At 45.4% G+C, this 17,412-nt stretch overlaps 1 protein-coding gene across 9 annotated transcripts in view; it reads left to right on the top strand.

Moving 5' to 3' along the window:
- Window positions 1–2,545: 2,545 nt before the first annotated feature.
- Nrxn3 (neurexin 3) overlaps window positions 2,546–17,412 on the top strand; it is a 1,763,451-nt gene continuing 1,748,584 nt past the window's right edge. For all 9 annotated transcript variants that reach the window (XR_003850606.1, XR_003850607.1, XR_003850608.1 and 6 more), the window contains exon 1: window positions 2,546–2,870. The gene's annotated coding sequence lies outside the window, so the exon portion shown is untranslated. The remainder of the gene's footprint in view (window positions 2,871–17,412) is intronic.

The following is a 17,412-nucleotide window of genomic DNA, read 5'->3' as shown; positions in this document are numbered from 1 at the left end:
TCCTTCCTTCCTTCTTCCTTCCTTCCTTCCTTCCTTCCTTCCTTCCTTCCTTCCTTCCTTCTTCCATGTTTGATTGTGCTTGTACATGTTCAAATGTGTGCATATGTATGTGTGTAGGTCAGAGATTGATATCACATGCCTTTCTTATTTGCTTTAAGCCTTATTATTATTACTATTATTGTTATTATTTTGGTCTTTTTGAGGCAGGGTCTCCCTGTAGCCCCAGCTGTCCTGGAACTCACTATGTAGGCCAGGCTGGCCTTGAACTCACAGAGATCCGAGATTTATGTATGTATGTATTTACTTATGTATGTACATGTGTCTGTGTGAGTATATGCCACATGTGTGCAGGTGCCTGATCCTATGGAGCAGGAGTTATAGGCAGTTGTGAGACGCCCAGTATAGATGCTAGGAACCAAACTCGGGTCCTCTGGAAGGGCAAGAGATGCTCTTAATCGCCGAGCCATCTTTTCAGCCCCACAGCCCCATATACGGTGACAGGTTTTTTTTTTTTTTTTTTTTTTTTTTTTTTTTTTTTTTTTCTGAGACAGAGTCTCTAATTTGAATTGAAAGCCAAGCCATGGTTTAGCTAGCCTAGCTAAATGGTGAGCCCCAGGGATCCTCCTGTCTTCAGTTTTTAAAGTGGGTGCTAAGGAACTCAGTTCCTTGTGCTTGCATAACAAGCACTTTATCACCTAAGCTGTGTCCCCAGACTTTCCCTTGAGCTTTTGTCCTTATTGGATCTTTTCCTGAAGCTCCCATATGGGTGCTGTAGTTACCCTGGCTGTTGCTGCTACATTTCCTGCATCCTGGGGACGAATACAATACATAGATTTTGAGGAAGCAAAAGGAAGACACATATCTGGTGCTCGGGCAGTTCATGCCTAGAGTAAATGTACAAAGATCAGAAGCCATGTATTAAATGGACATATTTGTTTGTGTTCCTGGGTATGTTGGGCACATGGAGGTGTTGAAGACTGAAAAACCTGTAAGAAAATGAGATCATGATCTGCAAGGCCAAATACGCTTCAGAATACACTAACAGTGCTGAGATTATCTGTGTCCACCCAGGCTTGGCCAAAATGCCACCAGTCTATAGAGCTTGACTTGATATATCCAGTCAGCAGATCAGAATTATCACTTGCTTATTGGCAGGCCCAGGGTATCCTTTATGTTGCTTCCTGACTGTTATATTCCTTTGGTTTATATGAATTCACCTCTGTCCTTATCCAATGAGTCAAATCTTTCTTGGGCCAGGGACTTCCATAGACATTTGGTGTCTTGTGAGCATGATGCCTAGGACACGAGTGGTGGGATGCTGGGAGAATGTCCTACAAAGAGCAGAAATACAAGGTCCTGGAAGGGAGTCACAATAGCCTTATGGCTCTGGATTTGGGTAGACCTGATTTTAAATTTGTTGCTAGCAGTTTCTGACTAGGTGACCATGGGGTGCCTCTCTAAAGCTCAAGGCGAGCCTCACCTAGCAATAACTTCAGTCAATTCAAAGTGATGACCCATGTGCTGGCCTGTGGAAAGTGTTTGACTGTCATTGGTGTTGACCAGAAGAAGGAATGATATGCCAACATATCCTTGGAAAGAGGAGGAAGGAGAAGGACTTCCGGATGCTTTCATGCCATGGGCACCAGGGTTTGATACTGAGCAAACCTTTGTGTTTTGTACCACCATCATTCCTTGCTTAGACTTGACTGGAGGGGATACTTTCACACACACAGCCTACCTAGTTCATCAAGGCTGGTGATGGATGGATTTTTGAGGGATTTGGTGTATAGGGGAAACGCTTGGGCCCTGTGTTCTAAGTACAAGTCAGAGAACACATCTCCTCCTGACCCACTAAAGCACTTGAGCCCTATTTCTGTCTCCTTTAGCTTGTAGCTCCCTAGGATAGAGTTGCCATGGCCTGTCTTTCTCTGTAGGACCCTTGGAGTGGAAGCCTCATGTGTCACTTTCTTTTCTTTGTTCCATACCCCTTGCCTTTATAACTCACCCTAAGCCAGCATTCAAAGCATTCAAAGGTGTTTGTTGAAGAAATGGATTCATGTCCTAGTTAAGCCCTGACCTCCACCAGAAACTCATGGATTGCCCTGATTTTGTAAGGAGAAGTGACTATTCAGAGAAACTGAGGCACACTTGCAGGGTAGCATCCCCTCTGCCTTCTCAGTCTTCCGTGGAGCAGGTGTACCCTCGGCAGGCAGTGGGACAGACCTTTAGTGTGCTGAAAAAATAAATGAGGATTTGAAAAAGAAGTCTTTATTTGGATTTTTGTTCCAGTTCTGGGGAGGAACTCTCTTCAGGCTAGCATAAGGAAAGAACGGGTGCTCTAGAGCCCACCCTGTAGTCGTGAAGCGGGTGCAGATTGCCCCATCCCCGATTATACCTTCTCAGCTGTTTGCAAAACAGCTTGGGAGGAGGTGAAGCCCTGAGCCAGGCAGCCTAGCTGTCTCTTTAAATGCCGGGGTCTGTGTGGGAGAGGGAGGGGCCAGCTCTGGAGTGCGTGAAATTCCTGGGCTCCTCCGGCAGTCTCGGGCTCAGAGCGCAGCCTTACACATCTCCTCTTGCGTGCAACTCACAGAGAGGGAGAGGCAGCGTGTCCTCCCCTCTCACAGCCGCCAGCAGCTCTAGCCACCCAGGACCTGGTTTTCGGACCTCCAGCACCCCCTCCCTCCTTCCCTGCCACTCCTTACCAGAGAGAGAGAGAGAGAGAGATACAGACAGACAGACAGACAGAAAGAAAGAAGAAGGAGAGAGAAAGATTCTGGAATTTGAATCTTCCCAAAGAGGAAACACCCAGAAAACTCAGTTGATTAAACACCAAACTGACAGATCCCCAACTCTTCTGTTCTTCTGGAGAGGTAAGATTTTGGGAAACAGGAAGGCAGACAGGTTGGGGAACAACTCGAGGTTCTTGTCCGTTCTGGGAAGAGGTTGCTCCTGACAGGGTAGAAGTTTTCAGCTGGGAGCGACCAACCTAGTTTTTTTTTTTTTTTTTCTCGTTTTGAACGCCGGGTTTGAGAGGCTCTGCTGACCATGGGAATGGGTTTTCAACTCCTCCTTTTTGGCTTCAGTTTGTGGTGGAAGTTGGATTGTTTTGCTCCAGTCATTGGAAAAGTCTGAAAATGTTTTAGATTTATTATTTTCTTTTTTCTTCTCCTTTTACTTCTTTCTTTATTTTCAGTCTTTCTTCTCTTTGCTCGGATTATTAGTCTAGAATGATGTGTGTCAATCACTTCACTTTGGGCACTTTTTTTTTTTTTTTTTTTTTTTTTTTTTTAACATTTTGGTGGTACTTACCTCTTTCTTTTCCTGAAGAAGATACTCTGAGAATCACAAGACAGAATGGGTCAGAGACAGGGATTTCCCTAGCTGTTGAGGAACCGAGGTGTGTGTGTGTGTGTGTGTGTGTGTGTGTGTGTGTGTGTGTGTGAGAGAGAGAGAGAGAGAGAGAGAGAGAGAGAGAGAGAGATGGGGAAGAGAGATTTTTTGGAGGGGGTATGGAGAGGTCATTCTTGAGTGAAAATTAGCAGACTTGTTATCTTGGGAAGGCAACACACAGGTGAAAACGGAGTGTGTGTCCATGCGCGTGTGTATGTGCGTGCGTGTACTCTCCTCTTTGGATCAGTTACAAGGGAATCTTCCTCCTCTGCCTTCCATTTGTTTATATTAATGATTTAGTAGCAGGCTTGCCTGAAAACTTCCACTATGTGTAAGCACTGTGGGTTTTGCAAGCTCTCAGTGACCTTAAAGCCTGGTTCGATGTATTGTTTTTTCAAAGCATTGTGCTGTACCCAGAGTTTCGACATTTTCCCTCTCTCTTTTTTTAACCACAAAACTTAGCTGCTTTATAATCATCATATTGATGACAGTGGAAAAATAACTGTCCCCCAGCCCCCATCCCTTCCAAAGCTAGTGATGTAATACCAACCTATGGGCTCAGCTGCCTTGCAGGTGACTTATCTTGTGATTACTTGTTAAAAAATAAATTTCTCCCTTCCTTTATTAAATGCTTCCCTCTTTTGAGTTGGCTCCGAAAAATCATTGTGCAATGAGAAAATACTTTGCGAACCATTATTTTGTTTAGGTAAAGTGGGTTTCCTTTTCTTTGAGCTTTATTTTTTATTTATTTTATTTAAATGCAAAGGTCAGAGATCATGGAGAGCTAGCCTAGGATAGAGTGATCCCAGTTGGACCCATGAGATCAGGTAGATAGGAGCTGTCCTTGCCCTGCTTCTTCTCACTGTTCCCGCTTTGGGGAGAGACTGTTTCCTTTGCTACCCCGAGCTACCCCAACATTCTGAATTCTTTCTCTGCCCTGGGTCTGGAGAATGGCCCTGAGAGAGAAGGGAGAACTCCTTGTCACACCTGGAGGACGATATAGTTTCAGGGGTCAGATGACCGTTTGTCTTTGTGATGAAGGTTCCAGTGGAAATTTGAACTCCCGGCGCGCTGGGTGACTTGGTTGCTGGGATAGTCTATCTGGGGGCACCTGGAGGTTAGTCAGAGGAGCTTGAAGCACTGGCCCTTTCTCAATTTGCTGTTCTGGGTAGAGCCTGTCTTCACCGTTCAAGGGCTTCTGTGTCGCCTTTCAAGTTACAATGGTCCCGCTGGTTATGATGGGCAAGTTTACCTAAGGGCTGCTGGGTACGTGTCGGAAGGATGGTGGGGAGAGAGACAGGCAAAGCTGGTATTTTTTTCTCTTAATCTTAGGCTTAATCTGCCTAAGTCATATTGGGGTAAACGATATTTCAGACGGGATGCTGGTTGTGCAGATATATTCCTATTGTTTGATTTTTGTTGCTGTTGGGGAATGGAGTAAGGGTTCTTTGGCCCATTTTCTGCAGCCCTGGGTTCACCCTGGGAGCCAGTCTTCCTTCTGGAAGAAGGGGGAAAAGGCTGGACACTGGAAGTTCGCTATTAAAGTGAGCAACAGGGCTGGGTTAAAATTTTTTTTTTTTTTTTTTAACAATTGGACTGTGCGAATGCCCTTTTCTGGAGGTTTCTGGCCCTTTATAGTGAAATGATAATTTAAGAAAATTGCTTCTTAAGAAGAGAAACCAAGAATCAAAGGGATTCTAGATTTTGAGAGACTATTATGTCTTTGCTTCTCTGGTAGATCCTTATTATTAATTATTGGGGGACTGATGGGGGTCTGGCCTCTGTTTTTGTTGGTTTCTTTTTAATGCTGCGTTTCTATGTTGATGATTGCTGCTTATATAAGGGAACGATATATCGAGGTGGATTGATGCTTGGGATTTTGAGATCGGCTACTGAGATTGGGTGGCGGTTGGTGTGTTTGTCGATGTGCATGGTAGGAAGGTCTTTTCTTTTGGGTAGTGGGGGACAAGGGAATGGTCGGAGAATGGTAGGTGAGATGCTCCAGCAAATGGGGACACGGGGGGACTTGGAGGTGAGATTGGAAGTCACCGTCTTGCAGAATTTCTGTCCTGAATCCCCCTTTTCTCTCGCTCCTTGAAAAAAAAATCCATTATCTCTAAAAACACATTATTCTTCAATTGGCCTGAGAGAGAGAGAGAGAGAGAGAGAGAGAGAGAGAGAGAGAGAGGAGAGAGAGAGAGAGGAGGGGTTAATTTGGTGAGGGGGCTCGGTCATAATTAGCCCACTGCTGCAAAATTGAGATACAGAAATCTATCCGGCAGCAGCTTTGGGGGCTCGGAGAGGCAGTGGAGAGATGGGGGCCGAGTTGTCAGTCTTGGATGAGCAGTGCAGCGGTGGGGTTGGTGGGGTTTGGGTATTGTGTGTGTTTGTGTCTCTCTGTGTGTGCAATTTTGTCCACCCTACCACCGATTTCCCCCTCTCTCCTCCCCCCAATTCTGCCATGGTTTTGCCTTCTATTTCTTTTCACTATCCCCTCTACCCTCTACCCAACCCCCTTTTCCTCCAGCCCTTTCCATCTCCATGAGAAAATTCTGATTCTGATGGCTATGCGGCTCTTGCTTTTTTTTTTTTTTTTTTTTTTGCAACACAACAGTGGTGCGATGGCCTTTCTTACATGCCACACGGATGCAGCCTTCTGATAGGAGGGCTAAGTCGGCACATTCACACACGCAGTGGCACACGCTTTTGCACATACACTGTCTCACATACACGGGCGACCAAGGGCTTGCTTTCATTTGGTTGGTTTCGTTCCCCTTTGCCTCTTCCCCACCTCCTCCTCCAGCCATGGCTCCTTTCGCCCATCTTCACATGGGAATGCAGCACTGCTGTAGCCTCCTCTTCTCTCTGCCACCGCTCTCTTCTTTCCTCTCGCCATTATTCTTTTCCGAATGCTGTAGTATGTCGCAGTTCATGAGATTAGTATGTTGGAGAATCTTTAGAGGAGGGGACCTCATGAGGAGGGGGCAGATGACATTAATGATTTCTTTTTTGGCCAAATAAGCATTTGGTGATAATGATCCAATTTAACCATCCATGAAATCTGTTTGCGGCACACTGGAGGAAGGTTGCAGGGGAAAGCAGGGTCTGGACTTGGTTACCTCTGGGGAGCTTGATGCCTGGAGAGCAGACACAGCCCCTGCCCCCATGCACATGAGTACACAGTCTCACACACACCAACACACACAACCCTGATCACTGGACTGTGTCAAGCCAGAGGGCACTGCAGAATATCTCTGAGACTTGTCATGGTCTGTTGGGAGGACAGATTGATGTCTTTGTCCTACCCAGCCCTCCACTCTATAGATGATGCTAAGTCTTGAAATTCTTGGCAGCCTTTGTGTTACCTTTTGGGTCAGGGTCAGAAGGGTGTTTGTGTTTTGCCAGACAGAAGCATACCTCCAGTCGGACAACATGGGGCTGTCAACCCTGTGGGTATGGTTCAGACAAGAGGCTGCCTATCTTTTTGTGCTGGGTGGCTGGACATGTTATGTGCTTACTGGGGAGGTGGGGTAGTACCTGGAAAGGATGGGGAAAAGAGGGGGCATTTAGTGGGGGAGAGAGGAGAAATTGTCTTCAAGGAGGCAGGGGAGAAGCTGCTTGTAACTCTAGCAGGAAGCCTCAAATGAGATCCCTGGTCCATCAAGCAAGCCTGTGGGTGGGTGTGGGCATGGGTGATGGGTGGGCGGATGTAGAATGAAGGGGGAGAAGGGACAAGGTGGGTGAAATTAAGGGTTTTCCCTGCTACCCCCTCAGAGCTCTGAGGAAGGCCCTGCCCTACTGGCAGGCATCAGCAACCTCTTGGGTGATGTGGCCCTGTTGGAGGCTGCAGCCTGCAGGAGCTGAGATTGCCCTTGGCCACGAGCTCAGCTAGAGCCCTGTGTTCTCTTGGGCTCTGGCTGTTTTAACTACCAGACGCCATTTTTTCCCTTTTTCACCTAGAGGTGCATCACATTATTAGCAATTATAAGTGATATTGGGAAAATTTTTTTTCTTAAGAAAAATCCTCAGAGCAAAATGTTCATTGTCCCGTCTCTCCCATGTTCTTCTCTATTCCTGGAGCTGACCTTGAGGGGTTAAGGAGAATGGGTTACGTCATTACCAGAGAAAGGGGAGAGTTGGGGAGTTGAATGCTTTGGAGGTGGATTATTGTGCCAAACCCAGAAAAGAGCTTGCTCTTGGGACCCTGGGATGTACTCTCCTTGTTCATCTCCTTAGGTATAGATGGGAGGCTTGGAAAAGGGGCAGGCATCCTTTCCCAAGCTTGCCACCTGGAAGTGTGTGCTGTTCCAGCTGTGGTCAGGCCCCATGTCCCTTAAGTATGCACCTGCTGGGGAAGAGCCTGTCGTGCTGCAGTTCTGACCCATGGGCCACCTCTGGATGCTTTGCTGACGGAACAAGTACAGCTGTATGCTGGACCAGCCACAGGTGGCTATGCTGGGCTTGGGGCAGGGACTCTGCCTGGGGCTAGCACTAAGTCCTTTCTTGTAGGTTATAGCAGAGAGACTTTTCCTTCTTCTTAGAGAGGCCTTTCAGAGCCCACTTTATAATATAGTCCCCACACTCTAATATTCTGTCTGTTCCCCTGATCATTATATTGTCTTTAATTTTAATGAGTTAATCATTATTGAATATTATGTTATATACTGATAGGTTTTATTTATTTTCTGCATTTAGAATACAGGCTCTGTGAGGTCAGGGACCTTGTTTCTCTTCATTGCAGTGTTCCCATGCTGAGGAAATTCCTTAGCACATAGTGAGCACTCAACAAATATCTGTTGATTGGAGGAAAGGAGGAAGATATTGGGTGGGAGATGGAGTTTTCTTTGCTCTAGCATACTGTTTTCTGGGAGGGCTGAACTTTGCTCAGGGCCATCTTAACTCTCTCTGCAAGTCTAGATCTGCTGGAGGAAATGCCAAGTGTAAACTTTCTGAAGTCAGTAGAAAGTTCTCTAACCCTGGCTCAGAGTCACTGTGCCTCCCTCAGGATCTCGCTAATGTTATTGACTGTCATCATCCTCACTCTCATAGGAGTAGAAATATGGCATTTATTATATACTAAGTTCAGAACAAATATTTTTTCAATGTACAATCTCATTTGATCTTCCAAATAATTCAAAGAAGTATACTGGTATTACTTTCTCTGTTGATATCAGAGAAAACTGAGACACTGATAAAGTAACCGAATGAAATGACAGATCAAGATCTTGAACTTAGATCTGTCTATTTCAGAGCCTAAGCTCAATGATCTTCATATTACGCTTTTAGAGGTAAAAGAGAAGTGTGTCATCTGTTCTTTCAGTGCCGTCAAAATGGAAGAGGAAACTGAGACTCAGAGATGAAATGGCTTGTTAAAGTTATGTATGACATGGATGCAAGAAAAGCTAGAATTCAGGCTCCCTGGATGCTGCTGTGGTAGATGCCCACAGCTATCTGTTAGATCTCCTTCACTGAGATGGGGGCGAGATCTTGGTGAGATGGAGTGGTAGGTGTGTCTCTTAGAGCAGGCATGACTCTTGTAGAAGAATCCTGGAAGATGTTTCAGGGTTCCAAGGCTAGAAGTTTCCTGATGATCTATATTCCCAGGCCTCCAGAGCCAGAGTTTGGGTCAACATTATCCTCTGAAGGTGTTCAAAGTAGAGATTCCAGTGCATGCATTGAGGGGCACTCAACGTTCAAGGGTGCTCCTAGATCGTTCCATGATGCAAAGACTTTAGGTCTGCATCCTGACAGCCTGGGACTGGTAACCTCCCTGTCTGGCTTAGATGTTTATCAAGGAGGACTGTATGAGCCCACACTATCCCCAGTGTGTTTTGTTTCTGTTCCCTGAGGCTGGTTATAGAGAATGATGCTATCAAATGTGTGTGAAGGTCTCCTACCAGTTTGCTCCATGCTAGGGTAGAATTGAATGACCCTGAGTTATAGATTCTAGCCAAGGGTGCATTTATTTGTTTGTTTGTTTGTTTGGGGGAGGGGGATGGGGCAAAATGGAGCCTTAGAACCAGAAAAGTATTATCTTGGCCAGAACCTTAAAGCATGGCATGGAGCCATTTCTGTGTGACCTTGAGATAGTGTAGCTGGATGCCCTGGTTTGTTGACAGTTCCTCTTTAGGATTATGTCTTAGTCTAATTATTGTCTCAACAGTGTCCTGGTTTGGATGATAAAATATATGGTCATGCTTCTTTGAGATGGCATCACCCACTTTCTCTTAATGGGACAGAAGAAGGAAGGGGGCATGTTAGAGACAGAAATCCAATTTTAGCTCAAGAAAGGAGCTAGGAGGAGAGTCATTCTCTAGTGATACTTCAACTTGCCCTCAATTTCTAAAGAATTAGACCTAAATCTTCTAACCAGCCCTACTCTTCCTCCCATCCCAGTCATTCTCACTGCAGCTTATGCTAACAATTGACCCCCAAACATGTAGCAGGCATTATGCTTAGCCTTGACCCATGCTATCTCACATAGCCTTCCAACCACTTTATGAGGAGGAAAGCTTATCATCTCTGCCCTAGCAAAAAAGTAACTGATGCCAAAAGAGGTTAGGTAACAAGTCCAAGATCATTCATGTAGGGAGTGGCATGCCTGGCTTTGAAGTCTTTGGTCCTTTTTTTTTTAAAAATTATTCATTTAATAACCATATAATTAGGAGAAGCATTTCATGACAACAGCATTGACATATTCAATAACAATTTCTAGAGCTGAGATGCATCTGTTTCAAGATTAGCTGTAAATTTTTAGGTTTACAGTTGAGTTAATACAGTTATACAATATTGTACTCAGTATAAACCCTTTAAGACATAAAATTAAATGAGGTTTTTACCTTTAAAAAAGATCTCTATTTCATTATTAAAATACAGTTTCATACAGAAAAATTCATTTTTAATGCAATTGACACTAAGATGTTTGGTCTTAACCACCATCACACCTCATCTGTGGACCTATCCTTGGATCCCCAAGTCGGGGAGTTGATTCTGACAGCCATTTGCCAAGCAATCTGGCTCTCCACTCTGGGATGTGTTGAAGATGTTGGTACTGGTCCAAGGAGCTCAGGTTTAGAGAGTAGGACTGCTAGTCTAAGAGTAGAGTTGCTCCTTGCCATTGTTTTTTTCTTTTTCGGTCTTTTTGAGACAGGGTCTCCCTGTAGCCGCAGCTGGCCTGGATTCACTATGGGGACCAGGCTGGCCTCAAACTCACAGAGATCTGCCTGCCTCAGCCTCCTGAGTGATGGGATTAAAGGCGTGCGCCACCACACCTGGCTTGCCTTTATAATGGCACTTTGAAAGACTTTCCTATGTCTCGGTGAATTTTGGTACTTCAGGCTCCTGTCTGAGGAGGGCGTTAGTTTGGAATGATGGTGCATGGGTAGAAGATGGAGAACCTGAAACCTGTCCCTGTGTTGTATTGTAATCTGGGGCCTTATGAGTTGTGCTGTCCAGGATCCTGGAAATAGAGTCTGATACTGTGAGAATCTGCTGAAGAGAGACTTTTGTAGGACCTGCCTCATCTGCAGTTTCATTAGATGGACAGCATCTTCATTTGATGAGGAGGCTGGAGGGACTAGTTAGCATATTTAGGATTGTCAGAAAGAAATGATAGATCTTAGGCCCAAGCTTGGGTCTCAACTCAGAGACCTTGCTTTGATTTCCCCATGGAGCCATTGAGGAGAGAGGGTGAGACTTGGAGTACCTGCTCTGGGAGCTAGAAGAGGAGATACCCCTGAGAGAAGTCCTGATGGCTGGACAGGGATTCTGGGATCATCATCCTGCTCAGTCACTGCTAGTCGCCTTCCTCTCAGTCCGACTAGGGCAGGAGAACAGCTGGCATTGGATTTGGATAAGTGTTGGATAAGTCTGAAGGAGTAATAAGACCATCTATGGTGTCGATGAAGGGGGTCCAGGAGTTCCTAGTTTTCCCATGGAGCAGTAATCTATGCACTGACAACAGATCGATTCTCCATCCCCCTGGATCATAGGTCAAAGGTAAAAAGGGAATGGGAGGCTGTTGCCCAGGGACAGGAAGAGAGGAGCAGAGAGGGAAGAGACTAGGGTTTACCAGACTGGAGGGCCCCTGGGAAAGAGAGGCAACTTTTTCTTGGTTGAAAAATAGGGAATAGGAGAAGTGCTTTTCTGATGAAGGGGCTGGTCGGCAGCCCCCAAGCTGAGCTGCATTAGCTTCATTGCAGTTCCATTGAAGACTGTGTTTATTTTTCCAATAATGTGTTAATTAAACATCGATTTCCAGGTGGAGGAAAGGGAATTGGATTGCCAGAGCTAAATGGAGTGAGGCAGATGGGAAGTGGTGAGAGGGGCCCCAAGCTGGAGTCAGCATTCTTTGGGATCACCCCAAGTGGGTGGAGGAATGCTGGGGTTGCCTCCTGGCTCCTGGTTTGAAACTGGCACCTCGACAAGAGCCTCCAGAAGGCACCCATTCCACTTTGGCCACCAGCTCTCTGTGGAACCTCTGTTCAAGGGGAGGAACCATTGTTTTCCACTTTTTCTGATCACATTTGGCTTATGGAGAGATGGTGTGCCAGGCTCTACATTCTGTAAGAGTTACTGTCTTGCTTCTTTAAGCCAACATGGAATAAATCCTTTTATAATTCTAGCTTTGAGATAAGAAAACCCAGGCTCAGAGATATAGTAAGTTCAAGGTCAAAGAGTTGGCAAAGCTTGGTAAGGTAAGCCTAGAGGCTGGGGAGCTTGGTCAGTAAAGGACTTGTCATGCAAATATAAGAACCTGAGTTTGGATTCCAGAACCTACTTTAAAAAGCTGGGTGTTGTGATGTGTATCAGTAATCCCAGTTCTGGGGAGACAGAGACAGGTGGATCCTTGGAGTTTACTGGCCAGCTAGTCTAGATAATTGGTGAGCTCCAGATTCAGTGAAAGATCTTATCTCAAAAACTAAGGCAGAGAGTGATTGAAGAAGATACCTTATGTCAATCCCTGGTGTCCACATACATATGTACAACTACACGCACACACTTACATAAACATACAAACGAAAGTTGTGCTCTTATCTCCACACACACACACACACACACACACACACACACACACACACAAGACAAAGGGTGCTGGAAGAGCTAAAACAATCTGAGGTCAGCAGATTAGCCAAGCCCCTTTAAAGGTGGTGGTGGTTGTGGTGGGGATGCATCCAACAGTAACAAAGAGAATCATTTGATATTTTCTCATTGTCTATGATGCTCTGGACTCTCACTATGTGCCAACAACTGCATTAAGTGCTTTGCACACAGGGTTGGGAAGATTTGATGAGTAGGTATTAGGTAATGACACCTCCACTGTATAGACAGGGAAAGTAAGGCTACTTGGCCTGAGTTGCAGAGCTGGTAAATGGTGGAGGTGGGATAAAATTTTGATAAAGATGACTTTGGGATTTCTTTACTTTCTCTTACATGCTGAGAACCTGGATCTTGGCTCAGCAGGTTGCCTGTAAGTTGTAGGAAATAAAGACTTGGAGGTGGTGAGATGTATCCACTTGTCATATCGTAGCACCCAGAAATCTCAGGTCTTGCAGCATGAACCCATGTCTGAGTCCCCAACAGTTTAGGCCCAGCTTCTGATCAGGAAAAGACTATTGTGGGTGTTCTTGTGGAGCTGGGAGGTAAAAGTAAATTGGAGCTGTAGTTCTCAAACTTTGCTATCTACTTGGATTACCATATTAAAAATCCAAACCCAAGCTGTCCTTAATATCAACTCAGAAGTTTTAGGGGCAAGACCTATGCATCCCATTCAAAATGCTCCAGGTTTGTGTACCAATGGTTTAGCAGAGCCTCCTCTGAAAGCAGATGGTGGAGGCTGGAGCAACTTCCTGTGTCCAAAGTTATGGAAGAAGTGCGCAGGTAACTGGTTACATATTTTCAGTGTTCAGTGGGGGCAGGGCTGATGGCCATCAGTTTTCTTCTTACTATCCTTGACAAGTGCATGTCCTCAGACCCTACATGGTGTTCTGACTGAGGTATTGTGGAAAGGGTAGCCTAGGAATCTATATGTAAAGCAGGCACTGTCTACGAGAGGGAAAGATTGTGATATTCAGGGCAGCCCTGGGTCCCTGGTTCCAGACACATGTAGGCTCATCTTTTTCCAGAGGGTGGGAAGTGTGAGAGGATGCTTACTGCCATGGTCACCTGTTGCTCTGTGAGGTTTGGCATCCTTGGATCAGGACTCAGTGTCACTTGCTGCCATGGGGAAGGCCCTTTCACCTGGTCGGGGTCCCTCTGCCCACTGCAGCACCTTGTTTCACAGCAGCTCTGAGGGAGGGGAGCTGATCCCATCCTGGAAACTCAGTAAGCTTCCTCTCAGACTTAAAAAATCAGAGTAACTCTTGAAGCAACTTGAGTGTCAAAAAGCCTGTCAATATCCTGGGGTTTCCCCTGGGGATCAGTAAAATAGCTTCTCTGGGGCTCATTTTAAGCTTTTCATTCGAAGCTGTCAAAAAATAGAGAATAGTTGGAACCTCTCAGAGCTGGAAGGGACCATGGCGATTATCCATGCCAATGCTAATATTCTATTCATTTCCTCATTCATTTATTCATTCAAAGGAAATTTATTAAACAGCTACTATAGCCAGACACTGTACCAGGCTCTGGGAATGCAGCCACAACTGTGAAAGACATTTGGTTTATCCCTCCTAGAATTTAAGCTTGGGTGGAATGGCACCCAGACAACACAAAAATATAATTACACATTATGGTGAATGTTCGAAAGAAAAAGGACCAGGGGCTCTGAGAATGATGGAGATCTAATTTAGTATGATGAGGCCGAGAGAGACAATAGTTAAAACCTACCAAGCACTCACTGTGGTGGGCAAGCTGTTTAAGGGCTTCCCATGTACCACCTCATTTAATCCTCAAAGTAAACCTTAGAGGGCAGTACAGTTGTGCTGCCTTATTATAGAAGAGGAAACTAAGGCATGGAGGGATGCCCAGCATGGGACTAAAAATGAGGCCCCTCCGATTCTCCTACCCCCAGCAGGGGAATGAAGCTCTGAGAATTTGCATGTATGTTGAGAGTTGAAAGAAGGATGAAAATAAGAAAAACAGAGATGCTGAATCAGGGGGTGTTGGAGATGATGGTCAAAGGATACAATATTTGAGCTGGGTAGGGGAAGGAAGTGCAAGAGACCTGTACCTGATACTGAAAATACTGAGTGAATAGTAGCTATTCACACCACAAAAGAACTATGTGAGGCAATTCTTATGTTAATTAGCCAGATAGAATAATTCTGCAATGTAGACTTCTAACACAAGGTTAGATATGGTAAATATATGCAATTTTGTCAATGAAAACAATGACAATATGCTGAGCATGGTGGGACGCACCTCAAATCCTAGTACTAGGGAGGGAGGCAGGAAGATCTTTGTTGGTTGGTTGGTTGGTTTGTTTTGGGTCTTTTTTGGGGACGGTATCTTCCTGTAGCCCCAGCTGGCCTGGAACTTGCTATGTACATCAGGCTAGCCTAGATATCACAGAGATCCACCTGCCTCTGCTTTCTGAGTGATAAGATTAAAGGCAGGACCATGAATTTTGAGACTTGCCAGGGAGGGCTAAAGTAAGTTTGAGGTCAGTCTGGGCTACATAAAAGGACCCAATATCAAAAATTCAGTGCCTCCCCTCCTGATGAAAAAACCAAACCAAACCAAACCAAACCAAACCAAACCAAACCAAAACAAAACAAAACAAAACAGAAGAAAGTGTTGATGATCCTGGCTATACACAGAGCTCTGGAGTGCCAGCCACTGTGGGAAACACTTCACCAATATTGTCTTACCAAATCCCTCCCACAACCAGGGAAAGTAGGAATTCTAACCACCTGTTGCAGGGGAGGAAAGATGGGCTTTGAGAGGGCCTTTGTCTTTCAGAGGGGAGGTAGCTGGGAGTGACAGAGCTGCCTGTCAGGGTGCTGGTCTCTTGGTTTCCTGCTATGAGATGATACATTCTTAGATGTGAGTGCTCTGAGCCTGCCCTGTCTAGGCTGCCTGAACCGTGCCTGTTGGGTGGTGCTCATCACAGAGGAGTGTGAGGCAGGGACTTCCACTGGAGCTTCAGGCTTTCTTCTTCTGAACTACAGGGAATCCCAAGGAATGATTAAACAAGAACCTCTTATAACATGGCTGCCCCTCTGTACTGAGTACTCTCCATTTTTCTCCCCTCTGGTAAGAAGCATCACGTCAACCTTTTGAGTTGGGTGACCCAGGAGCTCATAGCCAGTGGCTTGCTCAAGTGACAGCTCTCTGTCCCTCTTCTGCTTCTAGCTTGCCTTTTGACCCCACCTGTTGCTAATTGATGCCTGCTGAAGTTCTGCCCTCTATTAGGGGCCACTAGAGCACACTCTGTATGTCTACCTGAGATTTCTCCTCCTAAGTTGTATGCTCCTTTAGCCCATCTTGAGCTGGCCTGCACTAAGTAGATGTGAGTGGAGCATAGTACAAGGTTTTAACCTCTGGCCCTAAGCTAGAACCATGAGAGACAGGCAGGGAGATATAGAAAGAGAAATAAAATGTATTAATGGACCATTGATAGCAAACCTTAAATTCCCCCAAAGTTTGTCAGGACATATTTGTTTCTTCTGCATTCTTTCCCTGACTTTTCAGTGAGCAAGTTTGATAGGAGGATAGATGCCGCTTGGGATGGAGGCTCTGCTGTGTCCTGGCTGTATTCTCTTCTGGGTTAGACGGGCCTGTTCTGGCCATTGGCAAAGCCAGAGATGGGCAGGCTAGCTCGCTGCCTGGGTTTCTCCATGGGTGAAGGGGTGGGACTGCCTCTGTCCTGGGTTCTGATTCTGATGAGGGCAATATTTGGAAGCAACAGTTTGATTCTAGATTTCTCAGATCCAGATAGAAAGGAGGAGATAGGGCAGCTTTCTCTGAGTAGGGCTGGGGTGATTGGGAGGTAAGAAGGCTGCCTCTTGTGTGGATTGTGCAATGTGGATGCCAGTCACTTTTTTCTTTTGGATGTGTATGGTTATTATTATTTTTCTAACATTTAAATGCTTATAAAGACGACTTGATTTTCTTCCTCCTAAATAATACATGTGTGTTATAGAACATTTAGAAAATGCTGAAACAAAAGGAAAGAGACACCTGAGCATTTAGAAAATGCTGAAACAAAAGGAAAGAGTCCCTTATCCAAAGAGATAATCAATGGTGGAATTCTGGGATCTGTCTTTCAGCCTATTTTCTAAGCATCTGCAATCCTGGATGTGTTATTTTGTTTTTAAAGAAGTTCATTCACTCATTTAACAAGTACTAATTGAGCGCCCACTCTTTGCCAGGCACTGAAATCACATTTTGGAAGCTGTCACACTAGCCTGCTTTTTCACTTAAAGATGCATCACGAACATGCTCCCACAACAGCCACTCATGTCTCTGAGCTTCCAGATTTAGATTTGGGGTGTAATGAGGCAGTTGGCAAATGTTGCCGTCTCAGGTCTTATGTCTTAAGAAGGAAGGGAAGCCTGCTGAACCTCTCTGTCCTTGCCACCTCCTTGAGAGGAAACATGTCCCTTTATTCAGAACAATAAGCTTGGGGGATAGGGAGAAGAAAATACTTTCTCCTTATTTAGTGTTAGAATCTTGAATTTTTCTCAATGAGCCATTTGGAGAGGGGAGCTCCCATTTTCTTATGTGCCGTTGGCACCTCAGAGGATAGAGGACCCTAGAGCATCACTAGTGCACCTGTCTTAGTGAAGAGGTGAGGGCCAGGACAATTTACATGAATTGCCCAAGGATGTGCAGGCAGTAGGTGACTGAGCTATAACTGGAGCCTTGGTTTCTGAGTGAGAGAAAGGTGCACAGATAGATGGAAGGTGGGTATGATACAAGTAGTCCAGCCAATGCTGGGTGGCTAGAGGGCATCACTTGGATTTTGGGATGCCAATTTGATTGTACCATTTCTCAATGCACATCTGAGGTTACACATTGGCCTGTAAGGTGTGTGTGTGTGTGTGTGTGTGTGTGTGTGTGTGTGTGTGCCTGTGTGGAGAG

This window comes from Nannospalax galili, unplaced genomic scaffold, assembly GCF_000622305.1.
Source record: "Nannospalax galili isolate Female #2095 unplaced genomic scaffold, S.galili_v1.0 scaffold330, whole genome shotgun sequence".
NCBI lineage: Eukaryota > Metazoa > Chordata > Mammalia > Rodentia > Spalacidae > Nannospalax > Nannospalax galili.
Note: the sequence above shows the minus strand (reverse complement) of the source record. Positions and strands in the feature narration are given on the sequence as shown.